We start from the raw sequence: 6,000 nt of genomic DNA on the forward strand, positions 1-6,000 counted from the left end.
AGAACTTATGTGTAATGGCTTTACACCCCCTGCTATATTGTGGATACGATTTACCTGTCTAACAGAACACAGAGAGTGTTCTTTAATGGAAGCCTCCAACATAATACAGGTAGAATCAGGAATTCCCCAGGGCAGCTGTCTAGGCCCCTTACTTTTTTCTAACTTTACTAATGACATGCCACTGGCTTTGAGTAAGGCCAGTATGACTCGGATGACTCAACACTACATGTCAGCTACTACAGCAACTGAAATGAGTGCAACACTTAACAAAGAGCTGCAGTTAGTTTCAGAGTGGGTGGCAAGGAATAAGTTAGTCCTAAATATTTCTAAAACTTAAAGCATTGTATTTGGGACAAATCATACTTTAAAACCTAAACCTCAACTAAATCCTGTAATAAATAATGTGGAAATTTAGCAAGTTGATGTGACTAACTGCTTGGAGTAACCTTGGATTGTAAACTGCCATGGTCAAAACATATTGATACAACAGTAGCTAAGATGGGGAGAAGTCTGTCCATAATAAAGCGCTGCTCTACCTTAACAGCACTGTCAAACAAGGCAGGTCTTACAAGCCACTAGTTTGGTTGACCGGGACTACTGTTCAGTTGTGTGGTCAGGTGCCACAAAAAGGGACTTAGGAAAATGCAATTGGCTCAGAACAGGGCAGCACAGCTGGGCCTTGGATGTACACAGAGAGCTAATATGATTAATATGCATGTCAATCTCTCCTGGCTCAAAGTGGAGGAGAGATTGACTTCATCACTAATTGTATGCACGAGCTGTCTGTTGCAACTAATGGCGCACAGCTCGGACACCCATGCATACCCCACAAGACATGCCACAAGAGGTCTCTTGACAGTTCCCAAGTCCAAAACAGACTGGGAGGCGCACAGTACTACATAGAGTCATGATTACATGGAACTATTCACATCAGGTAACTGATGCAAGCAGTAAAATTTGATTTAAAAAACAGATAAAAATACACCTTATAGAACAGCGGGACTGTTAAGCAACACAAACATAGGCACAGACACATGCATACACACACATGTACACATGGATTTTGTACTGTAGATAGTGGTAATGGTGGAGTAGGGGCCTGAGAGCGCACAGTGTGTTTGTGAATGTATTGTAATGTTTAAAATGTTTTAAAAAATTATAAAACTGCGTTAATGTTGCTGGACCCCAGGAAGAGTAGCTGCTGCCTTAGAAGCAGTTAATGGAGATCAATAATAAATACAGCACCTACAGTCTAACTGGAGGAGCAGCTGTGTCCTTTGATTTGAACCAGCCCTCTAATGCAGTACGTCTAATTGACTTCAGGGGGCAGTATTGTGTTTCTGGTCTTTGTTCAGAGGCATGATCGACCAAGTCACCTAAATTAACTTATGATGCTTTCCAAACACACCAATGAATAACCTGGAAAGCTTTGTACTTGAACTGACACATTTTTTCAAATTCCAACATGCCAGGCAATGACTTACTGTATATTGCCTATACATTGAACTGGGTGGCGTAGCCTATAGATATAGGGGCCCAGTATAACGTCTTAATCCATAATCCTTAAATGTGATATTTTTTTATATATTTTTCTATTTGGAAAGAAATTCTAAAAACCTGTTTTTGCTTTGTCATGATGGGGTATAGTGTGTAGATTAATGAGGGGAAAAAAATATTGAATACATTTTAGAACAAGGATGTAAGGTAAAACAAAGTGGAATAAGGGAAGGGGTCTGAATAGTTTCGGGTGCTCTGCATACGGGAAACGTACAGTAGCATACATGCTCATTACATGCATTTAAAGGGCTAATTAGTAATCTGCCCCTTTGTACTGTTAGAGATGGAAATTAGACATACAAAAAGACTTTGGGCAATTTTCAATCAGAATACATTAAAGTTGCATTATAGAGGGATAAAAGAGGGTTGAGTGGTTAAAGTGCTTGGCTGTTAATGCTCTTCTCACAAGCCCTGTCAAAAGGCTATAACGCATGATCCTCTTTAAGTAAGAATTTAACCTCTGTTCCTCTTTCCCGGGTCTCAGGATCATCCAAGCGCAGACAGAATTGTTCAACAATTACGGTATAACAAGGGAATAAAATATGGTTATTTGTTTTGGAATTGACTGCTGAAAAACAAAATGACTATTTTTCACTATGCCAAAATCGGAATATTGGCTAGACCATTGAGTGATTAGTTCTCCAGTGCTTCCCGCCCACTGCTTCCGCAGCTTACTGATTCCCTTTGAGCATAATGCAGGCATTAGAGGAGGCACAAGGGCCCTGATAAGTTACAAAGTGCTCCAGGGGTAAACCTCGTAAGAAGAGGGTTTGGAGTTATTTACAGTTATTTAAAATGCATGGCTGGGGGAAGAGATTGGCTTTGCAGTTGATGCTTTGTACATAAAGCGAACACTACACATGTGGAGGGTGTTTAAGCTGTAAATGACCAGATGACAGTGTATGCTAATCGACTGATCACATGACCCGGGTGGAGACTATGACACAACAAAGGACAACCAGCCTACTGTCGGATGTTACCTCAAGACACAGGAGGCTGCTCAGGGGTGGACGGCTCATAATAGGCCGGAACGGAGCAAATGGAATGGCATCAAACACCTGCAAACTATGTGTTTGTATTTGTTACCATTCCACTATTGCGCTCCACGAGCCCGTTCTCCCAATTAGGGTGCCACCAACCTCCTGTGCTACAAGAACACAGGCTCTGCTTTTAAAATAGAGGGGAAATAAAATACTAATATTATAATTATTTTAAACATTTCATTTGAAAAGAATAACTCTTTAAGTTGTGTATAATTTTCTCTACAAATATATGTTTTTGATTGTGCAATTCACATAATAAAACATTTGCCCCAAAATGCAAAACCTTACAAAGGAGGTTAAAAGCATGGATTTCCTTCTCCCCATAATTGCTTTCTGTACAGTTGTTCAATTTGAAATGCATTTAATTGACAACCGAAAAGAAGAGAAAGACAAAACGAAGGCTGCAGCATTCTCTCAGCAACAATGTGAAAGCTGAAGCATTCTCTCAGCAACATGTGAAAGCTGAAGCATTCTCTCAGCAACATGCGAAGGCTGAAGCATTCTCTCGGCAACAATGTGAAAGCTGAAGCATTCTCTCAGCAACAATGTGAAAGCTGAAGCATTCTTCAGCAACAATGTGAAGGCTGCAGCATTCTCTCAGCAACAATGTGAAGGCTGAAGCATTCTCTCAGCAACAATGTGAAGGCTGAAGCATTCTCTCAGCAACAATGTGAAGGGTAATGCATCTCTCAGACAATGTGAAAGCTGAAGCATTCTCTCAGCAAAATGTGAAAGCTGAAGCATTCTCTCAGCAACAAGTGTAGGCTAAAGCATTCTCTCAGCAACAATGTGAAGCGCTGCAGCATTCTCTCAGCAACAATGTGAAGGCTGAAGCATTCTCTCCAGCAACAATGTGAAAGCTGAAGCATTCTCTCAGCAACAATGCGAAAGCTGAAGCATTCTCTCGGCAACAATGTGAAAGCTGAAGCATTCTCTCAGCAACAATGTGAAGGCTGAAGCATTCTCTCAGCACAATGTGAAGGCTGCAGCATTCTCTCAGCAACAATGTAAGGATAAGCATTCTCTCAGCAACATGTGAAGGCTGAAGCATTCTCTCAGCAACAATGTGAAAGGGTAATGCATTCTCTCAGCAACAATGTGAAAGCTGAAGCATTCTCTCAGCAACAATGTGAAGCTGAAGCATTCTCAGAAGTGAAGGCTAAGCATTTCTCTCAGCAACAATGTGAAGGCTGAAGCATTCTCTCAGCAACAATGTGAAGGCTAAAGCATTCTCAGCAACAATGTGAAAGCTGAAGCATTCTCCCAGCACAATGTGAAGGCTGAAGCATTCTCTCAGCAACAATGTGAACTGAAGCGTTCTCCAGCAACAATGTGAAAGCTGAAGCATCTCCCCAGCAACAATGTGAAGGCTGAAGCATTCTCTCACAACAATGTGAAAGCTGAAGCATTCTCCCAGCAACAATGTGAAGCTGAAGCATTCTCTCAGCAACAATGTGAAAGCTGAAGCATTCTCTCAGCAACAATGTGAAGCTGAAGCATTCTCCCAGCAACAATGTGAAGGCTAAAGCATTCTCTCCAGCAACAATGTGAAAGCTGCAGCATTCTCTCAGCAACAATGTGAAAGCTGCAGCATTCTCTCAGCAACAATGTGAAAGCTGAAGCATTCTCTCAGCAACAATGTGAAAGCTGAAGCATTCCTAAGCAACAATGTGAAAGCTAAAGCATCTCTCCAGCAACAATTTGAAAGCTGCAGCATTTCTCAGCAACAATGTGAAAGAAGCATTCTCTCAGCAACAATGTGAAAGCTGAAGCATTCTCTCAGCAACAATGTGAAGCTGAAGCATTCTCTCAGCAACAATGTGAAAGCTGAAGCATTCTATCAGCAACAATGTGAAAGCTGAAGCATTCTCTCAGCAACATGTGGATCTGAAGCATTATCTCAGCAACAATGTGAAAGCTGAAGCATTCTCTCAGCAACTGTGAAAGCTGAAGCATTCTCTCAGCAACAATGTGAAAGCTGAAGCATTCTCTCAGCAACAATGTGAAGGCTAAAGCATTCTCTCAGCAACAATGTAAGGCTGAAGCATCTCTCAGCAACAATGTGAAGGCTAAAGCATTCTCTCAGCAACAATGTGAAAGCTGAAGCATTCTCCCACAACAATGTGAAGGCTGAAGCATTCTCTCAGCAACAATGTGAAAGCTGAAGCATTCTCTCAGCAAACAATGTGAAAGCTGCAGCATTCTCTCAGCAAACAATGTGAAAGCTAGCATTCTCTCAGCAACAATGTAAAGCTGAGATTCTCTCAGCAACAATGTGAAAGCTGAAGCATTCTCTAAGCAACAATGTGAAAGCTAAAGCATTCTCTCAGCAACAATTTGAAAGCTGCAGCATTCTCTCAGCAACAATGTGAAAGATGAAGCATTCTCTCAGCAACAATGTGAAAGCTGAAGCATTCTCTCAGCAACAATGTGAAGCTGAAGCATTCTCTCAGCAACAATGTGAAAGCTGAAGCATTCTATCAGCAACAATGTGAAAGCTGAAGCATTCTCTCCGCAACAATGTGGATGCTGAAGCATTATCTCAGCAACAATGTGAAAGCTGAAGCATTCTCTCAGCAACATGTGAAAGCTGAAGCATTCTCTCAGCAACAATGTGAAGCTGAAGCATTCTCTCAGCAACAATGTGAAGGCTAAAGCATTCTCTCAGCAACAATGTGAAGGCTGAAAGCATTCTCTCAGCAACAATGTGAAGGCTAGAAGCATTCTCTCAGCAACAATGTGAAAGCTGAAGCATTTCTCCAGCAACAATGTGAAGGTGAAGCATTCCTCATCAGCAACAATGTGAAAGCTGAAGCATTCTCTCAGAACAAATGTGAAAGCTGAAGCATTCTCTCAGCAACAATGTGAAAGCTGAAGTATTCTCTCAGCAACAATGTGGAAAGGCTGAAGCATTTCCTCAGCAAGCAACATGTGAAAGGCTACAGCATTCTCTCTCAGCAACAATGTGAAAGCTGCAGCATTCTCTCAAGCAACAATGTGAAAGCTGAAAGCATTCTCTCAGCAACAAATGCTGAAAGCTGAAGCATTCTCTCAGCAACAATGTGAAAGCTGAAGCATTCTCTAGCAACAATGTGAAAGCTAAGCTCTCTCAGCAACATGTGAAAGCTGGAAGCATTCTCTCAGCAACAATGTGAAAAGCTGAAGCATTCTCTCAGCAACAATGTGAAGCTGAAGCTTCTCTCAGCAACAATGTGAAAGCTGAAGCATTCTCTCAGCAACAATGTGAAAGCTGAAGCATTCTCTCAGCAACAATGTGAAGCTGAAGCATTCCTCAGCAACAATGTGAAGGCTAGCATCCCAGCAACAATGTGAAAGCTGAAGCATTCTCTCAGCAACAATGTGAAGCTGGAAGCCATTTCCTCAGCAAACAATGTGGAAA

Source organism: Salvelinus sp. IW2-2015, linkage group LG36, assembly GCF_002910315.2.
Source record: "Salvelinus sp. IW2-2015 linkage group LG36, ASM291031v2, whole genome shotgun sequence".
NCBI lineage: Eukaryota > Metazoa > Chordata > Actinopteri > Salmoniformes > Salmonidae > Salvelinus > Salvelinus sp. IW2-2015.